Here is a 14,798-nt window from a genome sequence, read left to right on the forward strand (position 1 = left end):
GCACACTCGAGGTTTCCGGGCTAAGCGTTGAGAAGGCATCCTTCTCCGTGGAGCGACGTGTGTGTGTGGACGTGGACGGGGATGGCATTCCACCCTGCCCTGTTTCGCACAGGGAGGTCGGGGGGCTTGACCTCAGGGGGTCCAACCCCCGGCGCGTCAGCAAACCGCTTCCCCGTGTAGGAGGTGAGGCGCCGGCCCGGGAGAAGCCGGCCCCACAGCCCGCGCGCTCGTGCCTCACGAAGCGCGCCCTTCCTCTCTCCTCCCCGCTTCTCTTCGCACTCGTCTTTCCCTGGGCGCACGTTTTCCCGGCAGCACCGTGTTGCACGGAATCCAGGGTGGAGCTGTCTCCTTCGGTTGCCAGGCCCGGGCGTGTGTCGACCTTGACACCACGAAGCCCGCTGTCGCCCCAGACGTGCTGGCGGCACCCGCCGGTCCCTGAAGTTGAGGCCCAAGCCGGCAGCGTGTGCGCATTTTCCTCCGCCTCTGAGAGAAGGCGTTGTGCTTTTGGGGAATGGGGAGGTGAAAGGGCCCCCTCCGGGAAGCGCGTTCCAGGAGCTGAGGGTTAGGTGCCTTGCTCCGTGCTTCTAGGTCCCAGAGCCGCTTCTCTCTTCCCGGGACCGAGTGGGGCTGGCTGGGCCAATGCGTCGTCCTGAAGCAATCCCGTGGCAGGGGCTCGGCGCTTCCCCCGTCCGTTTCGGGCGAGCCTCCCAGCTCAGGGCGCCCCCAGAGAGTTTGGCCTGCAGGCCGGCGTCGCCGTCACGACCTCGCCGAGAGCCGGGTGTTCAGCTCGGTGCACTCCGAACACAGGCTCCGGTGGGTTGGACTGAGGGCGGGGGCCCGGCTGAGGGAAGCGGGGCTGCTGTCAGAAGGCCTCCCGTGCCCTCAAAACGAGTGTGTTTGCTCTGCTGTGGGTCCCGCGTCACGGTCGTGGCACGAGCCGCTCCCGACGCCCTTGCGAAGGGTTTCGCTGAGGCCCAGGTCGGGGGCCTCCTTCTAGGACGGCCCCCGACCTGAGGCCCGGCACGCAGCCTCCCTGAGGCTTCCGCCACCCCCGCCGCGGCCAAGCTTTCTCTCGGGCAAAAGAGGCCTGCTCGCGGAAGGGAGCTCGGCTTCAGGCTTGCTTCTCGGAGGTAAGGCTGTGGTGCTCACTCGAGGTATACGGGCTAAGCGTTGAGAAGGCATCCTTCTCCGTGGAGCGACGTGTGTGTGGACGTGGAAGGGGATGGCATTCCACCCTGCCTTGTTTCGCACAGGGAGGTCGGGGGGCTTGACCTCAGGGGGTCCAACCCCCGGGGCGTCAGCAAACCGCTTCCCCGTGTAGGACGTGAGGCGCCGGCCCGGGAGAGGCCGGTCCCACAGCCCGCGAGGTCGTGCCTCACGAAGCGCGCCCTTCCTCTCTCCTCACCGCTTCTCTCTTCGCACTCATCTTTCCCTGGGCGGACGTTTTCCGGCAGCACCGTGTTGCACGGCATCCAGGGCGGAGCTGTCTCCTTCGGTTGCCAGGCCCGGGCGTGTGTCGACCTTGACACCGCGAAGCCCGCTGGCGCCCCGGACGTGCTGGCGGCACCCGCCGGTCCCTGAAGTGGAGGCCCAAGCCGGCAGCGTGTGCGCGTCTTCCTCTGCCTCTGAGAGAAGGCGTTGTGCTTTTGGGGAATGGGGAGGTGAAAGGGCCCCCTCCGGGAAGCGCGTTCCAGGAGCTGAGGGTTGGGTGCCTTGCTCCGTGCTTCTAGGTGCCAGAGCCGCTTCTCTCTTCCCGGGACGGAGTGGGGCTGGCTGGGCCAATGCGTCGTCCTGAAGCAATCCAGTGGCAGGGGCTCGGCGCTTCCCCGTCCGTTTCGGGCGAGCCTCCCAGCTCAGGGCGCCCCCAGAGAGTTTGGCCAGAAGGCCGGCGTCGCCTTCACGTCCTCACCGAGAGCCGGGTGTTCAGCTCGGTGCACTCCGAACGCAGGCTCAGGTGGGTTCGACTGAGGGCGGGCGCCCGGCTGAGGGAAGCGGGGCTGCTGTCAGAAGGCCTCCCGTGCCCTCACAACGAGTGTGTTTGCTCTGCTGTGGGTCCCGCGTCACGGTCGTGGCAGAAGCCGCTCCCGACGCCCTTGCAAAGGGCTTCGCTGAGGCCCAGGTCAGGGGCCTCCTTCTAGGACGGCGCCCGACCTGAGGCCCGGCACGCAGCCTCCCTGAGGCTTCCGCCACCCCCGCCGCGGCCAAGCTTTCTCTCGGGCGAAAGAGGCCTGCTCGCGGAAGGGAGCTCGGCTTCAGGCTTGCTTCTCAGAGGTAAGGCTGTGGTGCTCACTCGAGGTTTCCGGGCTAAGCGTTGAGAAGGCATCCTTCTCCGTGGAGCGACGTGTGTGTGTGGACGTGGACGGGGATGGCATTCCACCCTGCCCTGTTTCGCACAGGGAGGTCGGGGGGCTTGACCTCAGGGGGTCCAACCCCCGGCGCGTCAGCAAACCGCTTCCCCGTGTAGGACGTGAGGCGCCGGCCCGGGAGAGGCCGGCCACAGCCCGCGAGCTCGTGCCTCACGAAGCGCGCCCTTCCTCTCTCCTCCCCGCTTCTCTCTTCGCACTCATCTTTCCCTGGGCGGACGTTTTCCCGGCAGCACCGTGTTGCACGGAATCCAGGGCGGAGCTGTCTCCTTCGGTTGCCAGGCCCGGGCGTGTGTCGACCTTGACACCACGAAGCCCGCTGTTGCCCCGGACGTGCTGGCGGCACCCGCCGGTCCCTGGATTGGGGCCGAAGCCGGCAGCGTGTGCGCATCTTCCTCCGCCTCTGAGAGAAGGTGTTGTGCTTTTGGGGAATGGGGAGGTGAAAGGGCCCCCTCCGGGAAGCGCGTTCCAAGAGCTGAGGGTTGGGTGCCTTGCTCCGTGCTTCTAGGTGCCAGAGCCGCTTCTCTCTTCCCGGGACGGAGTGGGGCTGGCTGGGCCAATGCGTCGTCCTGAAGCAATCCCGTGGCAGGGGCTCGGCGCTTCCCCCGTCCGTTTCGGGCAAGCCTCCCAGCTCAGGGCGCCCCCAGAGAGTTTGGCCGGCAGGCCGGCGTCGCCGTCACGACCTCGCCGAGAGCCGGGTGTTCAGCGCGGTGCACTACGAACGCAGGCTCCGGTGGGTTCGACTGAGGGCGGGCGCCCGGCTGAGGGAAGCGGGGCTGCTGTCAGAAGGCCTCCCGTGCCCTCACAACGAGTGTGTTTGCTCTGCTGTGGGTCCCGTGTCACGGTCGTGGCACGAGCCGCTCCCGACGCCCTTGCGAAGGGCTTCGCTGAGGCCCAGGTCGGGGGCCTCCTTCTAGGACGGCCCCCGATCTGAGGCCCGGCACGCAGCCTCCCTGAGGCTTCCGCCACCCCCGCCGTGGCCAAGCTTTCTCTCTTGGCGAAAGAGGCCTGCTCGCGGAAGGGAGCTCGGCTTCAGGCTTGCTTCTCGGAGGTAAGGCTGTGGTGCTCACTCGAGGTTTCCGGGCTAAGCGTTGAGAAGGCATCCTTCTCCGTGGAGCGACGTGTGTGTGGACGTGGACGGGGATGGCATTCCACCCTGCCCTGTTTCGCACAGGGAGGTCGGGGGGCTTGACCTCAGGGGGTCCAACCCCCGGCGCGTCAGCAAACCGCTTCCCCGTATAGGACGTGAGGCGCCGGCCCGGGAGAGGCCGGCCCCACAGGCCGCGAGCTCGTGCCTCACGAAGCGCGCCCTGCCTCTCTCCTCCCCGCTTCTCTCTTCGCACTCATCTTTCCCTGGGCGGACATTTTCCCGGCAGCACGTGTTGCATGGAATCCATGGCGGAGCTGTCTCGTTCGGTTGCCAGGCCCGGGCGTGTGTCGACCTTGACACCGCGAAGCCCGCTGTCGTCCCTGACGTGCTGGCGGCACCCGCCGGTCCCTGGAGTGGAGGCCCAAGCCGGCAGCGTGTGCGCGTCTTCCTCCGCCTCTGAGAGAAGGTGTTGTGCTTTCGGGGAATTGGGAGGTGAAAGGGCCCTTTCCGGGAACCGCGTTCCAAGAGCTGAGGGTTGGGTGCCTTGCTCCGTGCTTCTAGGTGCCAGAGCCGCTTCTCTCTTCCCGGGACGGAGTGGGGCTGGCTGGGCCAATGCGTCGTCCTGAAGCAATCCCGTGTCAGGGGCTCGGCGCTTCCCCCGTCCGTTTCGGGCGAGCCTCCCAGCTCAGGGCGCCCCCAGAGAGTTTGGCCTGCAGGCCGGCGTCGCCGTCACGACCTCGCCGAGAGCCGGGTGTTCAGCTCGGTGCACTCCGAACGCGGGCTCCGGTGGGTTCGACTGAGGGCGGGCGCCCGGCTGAGGGAAGCGGCGCTGCTGTCAGAAGGCCTCCCGTGCCCTCACAACGAGTGTGTTTGCTCTGCTGTGGGTCCCGCGTAACGGTCGTGGCAGGAGCCGCTCCCGACGCCCTTGCGAAGGGCTTCGCTGAGGCCCAGGTCGGGGGCCTCCTTCTAGGACGGCGCCCGACCTGAGGCCCGGCACGCAGCCTCCCTGAGGCTTCCGCCACCCCAGTCGCGGCCAAGCTTTCTCTCGGGCGGAAGAGGCCTGCTCGCGGAAGGGAGCTCGGCTTCAGGCTTGCTTCTCGGAGGTAAGGCTGTGGTGCACACTCGAGGTTTCCGGGCTAAGCGTTGAGAAGGCATCCTTCTCCGTGGAGCGACGTGTGTGTGTGGACGTGGACGGGGATGGCATTCCACCCTGCCCTGTTTCGCACAGGGAGGTCGGGGGGCTTGACCTCAGGGGGTCCAACCCCCGGCGCGTCAGCAAACCGCTTCCCCGTGTAGGAGGTGAGGCGCCGGCCCGGGAGAAGCCGGCCCCACAGCCCGCGCGCTCGTGCCTCACGAAGCGCGCCCTTCCTCTCTCCTCCCCGCTTCTCTTCGCACTCGTCTTTCCCTGGGCGCACGTTTTCCCGGCAGCACCGTGTTGCACGGAATCCAGGGTGGAGCTGTCTCCTTCGGTTGCCAGGCCCGGGCGTGTGTCGACCTTGACACCACGAAGCCCGCTGTCGCCCCAGACGTGCTGGCGGCACCCGCCGGTCCCTGAAGTGGAGGCCCAAGCCGGCAGCGTGTGCGCATTTTCCTCCGCCTCTGAGAGAAGGCGTTGTGCTTTTGGGGAATGGGGAGGTGAAAGGGCCCCCTCCGGGAAGCGCGTTCCAGGAGCTGAGGGTTGGGTGCCTTGCTCCGTGCTTCTAGGTGCCAGAGCCGCTTCTCTCTTCCCGGGACCGAGTGGGGCTGGCTGGGCCAATGCGTCGTCCTGAAGCAATCCCGTGGCAGGGGCTCGGCGCTTCCCCCGTCCGTTTCGGGCGAGCCTCCCAGCTCAGGGCGCCCCCAGAGAGTTTGGCCTGCAGGCCGGCGTCGCCGTCACGACCTCGCCGAGAGCCGGGTGTTCAGCTCGGTGCACTCCGAACACAGGCTCCGGTGGGTTGGACTGAGGGCGGGGGCCCGGCTGAGGGAAGCGGGGCTGCTGTCAGAAGGCCTCCCGTGCCCTCACAACGAGTGTGTTTGCTCTGCTGTGGGTCCCGTGTCACGGTCGTGGCACGAGCCGCTCCCGACGCCCTTGCGAAGGGCTTCGCTGAGGCCCAGGTCGGGGGCCTCCTTCTAGGACGGCCCCCGATCTGAGGCCCGGCACGCAGCCTCCCTGAGGCTTCCGCCACCCCCGCCGTGGCCAAGCTTTCTCTCTTGGCGAAAGAGGCCTGCTCGCGGAAGGGAGCTCGGCTTCAGGCTTGCTTCTCGGAGGTAAGGCTGTGGTGCTCACTCGAGGTTTCCGGGCTAAGCGTTGAGAAGGCATCCTTCTCCGTGGAGCGACGTGTGTGTGGACGTGGACGGGGATGGCATTCCACCCTGCCCTGTTTCGCACAGGGAGGTCGGAGGGCTTGACCTCAGGGGGTCCAACCCCCGGCGCGTCAGCAAACCGCTTCCCCGTATAGGACGTGAGGCGCCGGCCCGGGAGAGGCCGGCCCCACAGGCCGCGAGCTCGTGCCTCACGAAGCGCGCCCTGCCTCTCTCCTCCCCGCTTCTCTCTTCGCACTCATCTTTCCCTGGGCGGACATTTTCCCGGCAGCACGTGTTGCATGGAATCCATGGCGGACTGTCTCGTTCGGTTGCCAGGCCCGGGCGTGTGTCGACCTTGACACCGCGAAGCCCGCTGTCGTCCCTGACGTGCTGGCGGCACCCGCCGGTCCCTGGAGTGGAGGCCCAAGCCGGCAGCGTGTGCGCGTCTTCCTCCGCCTCTGAGAGAAGGTGTTGTGCTTTCGGGGAATTGGGAGGTGAAAGGGCCCTTTCCGGGAACCGCGTTCCAAGAGCTGAGGGTTGGGTGCCTTGCTCCGTGCTTCTAGGTGCCAGAGCCGCTTCTCTCTTCCCGGGACGGAGTGGGGCTGGCTGGGCCAATGCGTCGTCCTGAAGCAATCCCGTGGCAGGGGCTCGGCGCTTCCCCCGTCCGTTTCGGGCGAGCCTCCCAGCTCAGGGCGCCCCCAGAGAGTTTGGCCTGCAGGCCGGCGTCGCCGTCACGACCTCGCCGAGAGCCGGGTGTTCAGCTCGGTGCACTCCGAACGCGGGCTCCGGTGGGTTCGACTGAGGGCGGGCGCCCGGCTGAGGGAAGCGGCGCTGCTGTCAGAAGGCCTCCCGTGCCCTCACAACGAGTGTGTTTGCTCTGCTGTGGGTCCCGCGTAACGGTCGTGGCAGGAGCCGCTCCCGACGCCCTTGCGAAGGGCTTCGCTGAGGCCCAGGTCGGGGGCCTCCTTCTAGGACGGCGCCCGACCTGAGGCCCGGCACGCAGCCTCCCTGAGGCTTCCGCCACCCCAGTCGCGGCCAAGCTTTCTCTCGGGCGGAAGAGGCCTGCTCGCGGAAGGGAGCTCGGCTTCAGGCTTGCTTCTCGGAGGTAAGGCTGTGGTGCACACTCGAGGTTTCCGGGCTAAGCGTTGAGAAGGCATCCTTCTCCGTGGAGCGACGTGTGTGTGTGGACGTGGACGGGGATGGCATTCCACCCTGCCCTGTTTCGCACAGGGAGGTCGGGGGGCTTGACCTCAGGGGGTCCAACCCCCGGCGCGTCAGCAAACCGCTTCCCCGTGTAGGAGGTGAGGCGCCGGCCCGGGAGAAGCCGGCCCCACAGCCCGCGCGCTCGTGCCTCACGAAGCGCGCCCTTCCTCTCTCCTCCCCGCTTCTCTTCGCACTCGTCTTTCCCTGGGCGCACGTTTTCCCGGCAGCACCGTGTTGCACGGAATCCAGGGTGGAGCTGTCTCCTTCGGTTGCCAGGCCCGGGCGTGTGTCGACCTTGACACCACGAAGCCCGCTGTCGCCCCAGACGTGCTGGCGGCACCCGCCGGTCCCTGAAGTGGAGGCCCAAGCCGGCAGCGTGTGCGCATTTTCCTCCGCCTCTGAGAGAAGGCGTTGTGCTTTTGGGGAATGGGGAGGTGAAAGGGCCCCCTCCGGGAAGCGCGTTCCAGGAGCTGAGGGTTGGGTGCCTTGCTCCGTGCTTCTAGGTGCCAGAGCCGCTTCTCTCTTCCCGGGACCGAGTGGGGCTGGCTGGGCCAATGCGTCGTCCTGAAGCAATCCCGTGGCAGGGGCTCGGCGCTTCCCCCGTCCGTTTCGGGCGAGCCTCCCAGCTCAGGGCGCCCCCAGAGAGTTTGGCCTGCAGGCCGGCGTCGCCGTCACGACCTCGCCGAGAGCCGGGTGTTCAGCTCGGTGCACTCCGAACACAGGCTCCGGTGGGTTGGACTGAGGGCGGGGGCCCGTCTGAGGGAAGCGGGGCTGCTGTCAGAAGGCCTCCCGTGCCCTCAAAACGAGTGTGTTTGCTCTGCTGTGGGTCCCGCGTCACGGTCGTGGCACGAGCCGCTCCCGACGCCCTTGCGAAGGGTTTCGCTGAGGCCCAGGTCGGGGGCCTCCTTCTAGGACGGCCCCCGACCTGAGGCCCGGCACGCAGCCTCCCTGAGGCTTCCGCCACCCCCGCCGTGGCCAAGCTTTCTCTCTTGGCGAAAGAGGCCTGCTCGCGGAAGGGAGCTCGGCTTCAGGCTTGCTTCTCGGAGGTAAGGCTGTGGTGCTCACTCGAGGTTTCCGGGCTAAGCGTTGAGAAGGCATCCTTCTCCGTGGAGCGACGTGTGTGTGGACGTGGACGGGGATGGCATTCCACCCTGCCCTGTTTCGCACAGGGAGGTCGGGGGGCTTGACCTCAGGGGGTCCAACCCCCGGCGCGTCAGCAAACCGCTTCCCCGTATAGGACGTGAGGCGCCGGCCCGGGAGAGGCCGGCCCCACAGGCCGCGAGCTCGTGCCTCACGAAGCGCGCCCTGCCTCTCTCCTCCCCGCTTCTCTCTTCGCACTCATCTTTCCCTGGGCGGACATTTTCCCGGCAGCACGTGTTGCACGGAATCCATGGCGGAGCTGTCTCGTTCGGTTGCCAGGCCTGGGCGTGTGTCGACCTTGACACCGCGAAGCCCGCTGTCGTCCCTGACGTGCTGGCGGCACCCGCCGATCCCTGGAGTGGAGGCCCAAGCCGGCAGCGTGTGCGCGTCTTCCTCCGCCTCTGAGAGAAGGTGTTGTGCTTTCGGGGAATTGGGAGGTGAAAGGGCCCTTTCCGGGAACCGCGTTCCAAGCGCTGAGGGTTGGGTGCCTTGCTCCGTGCTTCTAGGTGCCAGAGCCGCTTCTCTCTTCCCGGGACGGAGTGGGGCTGGCTGGGCCAATGCGTCGTCCTGAAGCAATCCCGTGGCAGGGGCTCGGCGCTTCCCCCGTCCGTTTCGGGCGAGCCTCCCAGCTCAGGGCGCCCCCAGAGAGTTTGGCCTGCAGGCCGGCGTCGCCGTCACGACCTCGCCGAGAGCCGGGTCTTCAGCTCGGTGCACTCCGAACGCAGGCTCCGGTGGGTTCGACTGAGGGCGGGCGCCCAGCTGAGGGAAGGGGGGCTGCTGTCAGAAGGCCTCCCGTGCCCTCACAACGAGTGTGTTTGCTCTGCTGTGGGTCCCGCGTAACGGTCGTGGCAGGAGCCGCTCCCGACGCCCTTGCGAAGGGCTTCGCTGAGGCCCAGGTCGGGGGCCTCCTTCTAGGACGGCGCCCGACCTGAGGCCCGGCACGCAGCCTCCCTGAGGCTTCCGCCACCCCAGTCGCGGCCAAGCTTTCTCTCGGGCGGAAGAGGCCTGCTCGCGGAAGGGAGCTCGGCTTCAGGCTTGCTTCTCGGAGGTAAGGCTGTGGTGCACACTCGAGGTTTCCGGGCTAAGCGTTGAGAAGGCATCCTTCTCCGTGGAGCGACGTGTGTGTGTGGACGTGGACGGGGATGGCATTCCACCCTGCCCTGTTTCGCACAGGGAGGTCGGGGGGCTTGACCTCAGGGGGTCCAACCCCCGGCGCGTCAGCAAACCGCTTCCCCGTGTAGGAGGTGAGGCGCCGGCCCGGGAGAAGCCGGCCCCACAGCCCGTGCGCTCGTGCCTCACGAAGCGCGCCCTTCCTCTCTCCTCCCCGCTTCTCTTCGCACTCGTCTTTCCCTGGGCGCACGTTTTCCCGGCAGCACCGTGTTGCACGGAATCCAGGGTGGAGCTGTCTCCTTCGGTTGCCAGGCCCGGGCGTGTGTCGACCTTGACACCACGAAGCCCGCTGTCGCCCCAGACGTGCTGGCGGCACCCGCCGGTCCCTGAAGTGGAGGCCCAAGCCGGCAGCGTGTGCGCATTTTCCTCCGCCTCTGAGAGAAGGCGTTGTGCTTTTGGGGAATGGGGAGGTGAAAGGGCCCCCTCCGGGAAGCGCGTTCCAGGAGCTGAGGGTTAGGTGCCTTGCTCCGTGCTTCTAGGTGCCAGAGCCGCTTCTCTCTTCCCGGGACCGAGTGGGGCTGGCTGGGCCAATGCGTCGTCCTGAAGCAATCCCGTGGCAGGGGCTCGGCGCTTCCCCCGTCCGTTTCGGGCGAGCCTCCCAGCTCAGGGCGCCCCCAGAGAGTTTGGCCTGCAGGCCGGCGTCGCCGTCACGACCTCGCCGAGAGCCGGGTGTTCAGCTCGGTGCACTCCGAACACAGGCTCCGGTGGGTTGGACTGAGGGCGGGGGCCCGGCTGAGGGAAGCGGGGCTGCTGTCAGAAGGCCTCCCGTGCCCTCAAAACGAGTGTGTTTGCTCTGCTGTGGGTCCCGCGTCACGGTCGTGGCACGAGCCGCTCCCGACGCCCTTGCGAAGGGTTTCGCTGAGGCCCAGGTCGGGGGCCTCCTTCTAGGACGGCCCCCGACCTGAGGCCCGGCACGCAGCCTCCCTGAGGCTTCCGCCACCCCCGCCGCGGCCAAGCTTTCTCTCGGGCAAAAGAGGCCTGCTCGCGGAAGGGAGCTCGGCTTCAGGCTTGCTTCTCGGAGGTAAGGCTGTGGTGCTCACTCGAGGTATACGGGCTAAGCGTTGAGAAGGCATCCTTCTCCGTGGAGCGACGTGTGTGTGGACGTGGAAGGGGATGGCATTCCACCCTGCCTTGTTTCGCACAGGGAGGTCGGGGGGCTTGACCTCAGGGGGTCCAACCCCCGGGGCGTCAGCAAACCGCTTCCCCGTGTAGGACGTGAGGCGCCGGCCCGGGAGAGGCCGGCCCCACAGCCCGCGAGGTCGTGCCTCACGAAGCGCGCCCTTCCTCTCTCCTCACCGCTTCTCTCTTCGCACTCATCTTTCCCTGGGCGGACGTTTTCCGGCAGCACCGTGTTGCACGGCATCCAGGGCGGAGCTGTCTCCTTCGGTTGCCAGGCCCGGGCGTGTGTCGACCTTGACACCGCGAAGCCCGCTGGCGCCCCGGACGTGCTGGCGGCACCCGCCGGTCCCTGAAGTGGAGGCCCAAGCCGGCAGCGTGTGCGCGTCTTCCTCTGCCTCTGAGAGAAGGCGTTGTGCTTTTGGGGAATGGGGAGGTGAAAGGGCCCCCTCCGGGAAGCGCGTTCCAGGAGCTGAGGGTTGGGTGCCTTGCTCCGTGCTTCTAGGTGCCAGAGCCGCTTCTCTCTTCCCGGGACGGAGTGGGGCTGGCTGGGCCAATGCGTCGTCCTGAAGCAATCCAGTGGCAGGGGCTCGGCGCTTCCCCGTCCGTTTCGGGCGAGCCTCCCAGCTCAGGGCGCCCCCAGAGAGTTTGGCCAGAAGGCCGGCGTCGCCTTCACGTCCTCACCGAGAGCCGGGTGTTCAGCTCGGTGCACTCCGAACGCAGGCTCAGGTGGGTTCGACTGAGGGCGGGCGCCCGGCTGAGGGAAGCGGGGCTGCTGTCAGAAGGCCTCCCGTGCCCTCACAACGAGTGTGTTTGCTCTGCTGTGGGTCCCGCGTCACGGTCGTGGCAGAAGCCGCTCCCGACGCCCTTGCAAAGGGCTTCGCTGAGGCCCAGGTCAGGGGCCTCCTTCTAGGACGGCGCCCGACCTGAGGCCCGGCACGCAGCCTCCCTGAGGCTTCCGCCACCCCCGCCGCGGCCAAGCTTTCTCTCGGGCGAAAGAGGCCTGCTCGCGGAAGGGAGCTCGGCTTCAGGCTTGCTTCTCGGAGGTAAGGCTGTGGTGCTCACTCGAGGTTTCCGGGCTAAGCGTTGAGAAGGCATCCTTCTCCGTGGAGCGACGTGTGTGTGTGGACGTGGACGGGGATGGCATTCCACCCTGCCCTGTTTCGCACAGGGAGGTCGGGGGGCTTGACCTCAGGGGGTCCAACCCCCGGCGCGTCAGCAAACCGCTTCCCCGTGTAGGAGGTGAGGCGCCGGCCCGGGAGAAGCCGGCCCCACAGCCCGCGCGCTCGTGCCTCACGAAGCGCGCCCTTCCTCTCTCCTCCCCGCTTCTCTTCGCACTCGTCTTTCCCTGGGCGCACGTTTTCCCGGCAGCACCGTGTTGCACGGAATCCAGGGTGGAGCTGTCTCCTTCGGTTGCCAGGCCCGGGCGTGTGTCGACCTTGACACCACGAAGCCCGCTGTCGCCCCAGACGTGCTGGCGGCACCCGCCGGTCCCTGAAGTGGAGGCCCAAGCCGGCAGCGTGTGCGCATTTTCCTCCGCCTCTGAGAGAAGGCGTTGTGCTTTTGGGGAATGGGGAGGTGAAAGGGCCCCCTCCGGGAAGCGCGTTCCAGGAGCTGAGGGTTGGGTGCCTTGCTCCGTGCTTCTAGGTGCCAGAGCCGCTTCTCTCTTCCCGGGACCGAGTGGGGCTGGCTGGGCCAATGCGTCGTCCTGAAGCAATCCCGTGGCAGGGGCTCGGCGCTTCCCCCGTCCGTTTCGGGCGAGCCTCCCAGCTCAGGGCGCCCCCAGAGAGTTTGGCCTGCAGGCCGGCGTCGCCGTCACGACCTCGCCGAGAGCCGGGTGTTCAGCTCGGTGCACTCCGAACACAGGCTCCGGTGGGTTGGACTGAGGGCGGGGGCCCGTCTGAGGGAAGCGGGGCTGCTGTCAGAAGGCCTCCCGTGCCCTCAAAACGAGTGTGTTTGCTCTGCTGTGGGTCCCGCGTCACGGTCGTGGCACGAGCCGCTCCCGACGCCCTTGCGAAGGGTTTCGCTGAGGCCCAGGTCGGGGGCCTCCTTCTAGGACGGCCCCCGACCTGAGGCCTGGCACGCAGCCTCCCTGAGGCTTCCGCCACCCCCGCCGTGGCCAAGCTTTCTCTCTTGGCGAAAGAGGCCTGCTCGCGGAAGGGAGCTCGGCTTCAGGCTTGCTTCTCGGAGGTAAGGCTGTGGTGCTCACTCGAGGTTTCCGGGCTAAGCGTTGAGAAGGCATCCTTCTCCGTGGAGCGACGTGTGTGTGGACGTGGACGGGGATGGCATTCCACCCTGCCCTGTTTCGCACAGGGAGGTCGGGGGGCTTGACCTCAGGGGGTCCAACCCCCGGCGCGTCAGCAAACCGCTTCCCCGTATAGGACGTGAGGCGCCGGCCCGGGAGAGGCCGGCCCCACAGGCCGCGAGCTCGTGCCTCACGAAGCGCGCCCTGCCTCTCTCCTCCCCGCTTCTCTCTTCGCACTCATCTTTCCCTGGGCGGACATTTTCCCGGCAGCACGTGTTGCACGGAATCCATGGCGGAGCTGTCTCGTTCGGTTGCCAGGCCTGGGCGTGTGTCGACCTTGACACCGCGAAGCCCGCTGTCGTCCCTGACGTGCTGGCGGCACCCGCCGATCCCTGGAGTGGAGGCCCAAGCCGGCAGCGTGTGCGCGTCTTCCTCCGCCTCTGAGAGAAGGTGTTGTGCTTTCGGGGAATTGGGAGGTGAAAGGGCCCTTTCCGGGAACCGCGTTCCAAGCGCTGAGGGTTGGGTGCCTTGCTCCGTGCTTCTAGGTGCCAGAGCCGCTTCTCTCTTCCCGGGACGGAGTGGGGCTGGCTGGGCCAATGCGTCGTCCTGAAGCAATCCCGTGGCAGGGGCTCGGCGCTTCCCCCGTCCGTTTCGGGCGAGCCTCCCAGCTCAGGGCGCCCCCAGAGAGTTTGGCCTGCAGGCCGGCGTCGCCGTCACGACCTCGCCGAGAGCCGGGTCTTCAGCTCGGTGCACTCCGAACGCAGGCTCCGGTGGGTTCGACTGAGGGCGGGCGCCCAGCTGAGGGAAGGGGGGCTGCTGTCAGAAGGCCTCCCGTGCCCTCACAACGAGTGTGTTTGCTCTGCTGTGGGTCCCGCGTAACGGTCGTGGCAGGAGCCGCTCCCGACGCCCTTGCGAAGGGCTTCGCTGAGGCCCAGGTCGGGGGCCTCCTTCTAGGACGGCGCCCGACCTGAGGCCCGGCACGCAGCCTCCCTGAGGCTTCCGCCACCCCAGTCGCGGCCAAGCTTTCTCTCGGGCGGAAGAGGCCTGCTCGCGGAAGGGAGCTCGGCTTCAGGCTTGCTTCTCGGAGGTAAGGCTGTGGTGCACACTCGAGGTTTCCGGGCTAAGCGTTGAGAAGGCATCCTTCTCCGTGGAGCGACGTGTGTGTGTGGACGTGGACGGGGATGGCATTCCACCCTGCCCTGTTTCGCACAGGGAGGTCGGGGGGCTTGACCTCAGGGGGTCCAACCCCCGGCGCGTCAGCAAACCGCTTCCCCGTGTAGGAGGTGAGGCGCCGGCCCGGGAGAAGCCGGCCCCACAGCCCGCGCGCTCGTGCCTCACGAAGCGCGCCCTTCCTCTCTCCTCCCCGCTTCTCTTCGCACTCGTCTTTCCCTGGGCGCACGTTTTCCCGGCAGCACCGTGTTGCACGGAATCCAGGGTGGAGCTGTCTCCTTCGGTTGCCAGGCCCGGGCGTGTGTGGACCTTGACACCACGAAGCCCGCTGTCGCCCCAGACGTGCTGGCGGCACCCGCCGGTCCCTGAAGTGGAGGCCCAAGCCGGCAGCGTGTGCGCATTTTCCTCCGCCTCTGAGAGAAGGCGTTGTGCTTTTGGGGAATGGGGAGGTGAAAGGGCCCCCTCCGGGAAGCGCGTTCCAGGAGCTGAGGGTTGGGTGCCTTGCTCCGTGCTTCTAGGTGCCAGAGCCGCTTCTCTCTTCCGGGACCGAGTGGGGCTGGCTGGGCCAATGCGTCGTCCTGAAGCAATCCCGTGGCAGGGGCTCGGCGCTTCCCCCGTCCGTTTCGGGCGAGCCTCCCAGCTCAGGGCGCCCCCAGAGAGTTTGGCCTGCAGGCCGGCGTCGCCGTCACGACCTCGCCGAGAGCCGGGTGTTCAGCTCGGTGCACTCCGAACACAGGCTCCGGTGGGTTGGACTGAGGGCGGGGGCCCGGCTGAGGGAAGCGGGGCTGCTGTCAGAAGGCCTCCCGTGCCCTCAAAACGAGTGTGTTTGCTCTGCTGTGGGTCCCGCGTCACGGTCGTGGCACGAGCCGCTCCCGACGCCCTTGCGAAGGGTTTCGCTGAGGCCCAGGTCGGGGGCCTCCTTCTAGGACGGCCCCCGACCTGAGGCCCGGCACGCAGCCTCCCTGAGGCTTCCGCCACCCCCGCCGCGGCCAAGCTTTCTCTCGGGCAAAAGAGGCCT

The sequence above is a fragment of the Martes martes genome (assembly GCF_963455335.1).
Source record: "Martes martes genome assembly, chromosome: 2".
Lineage (NCBI taxonomy): Eukaryota > Metazoa > Chordata > Mammalia > Carnivora > Mustelidae > Martes > Martes martes.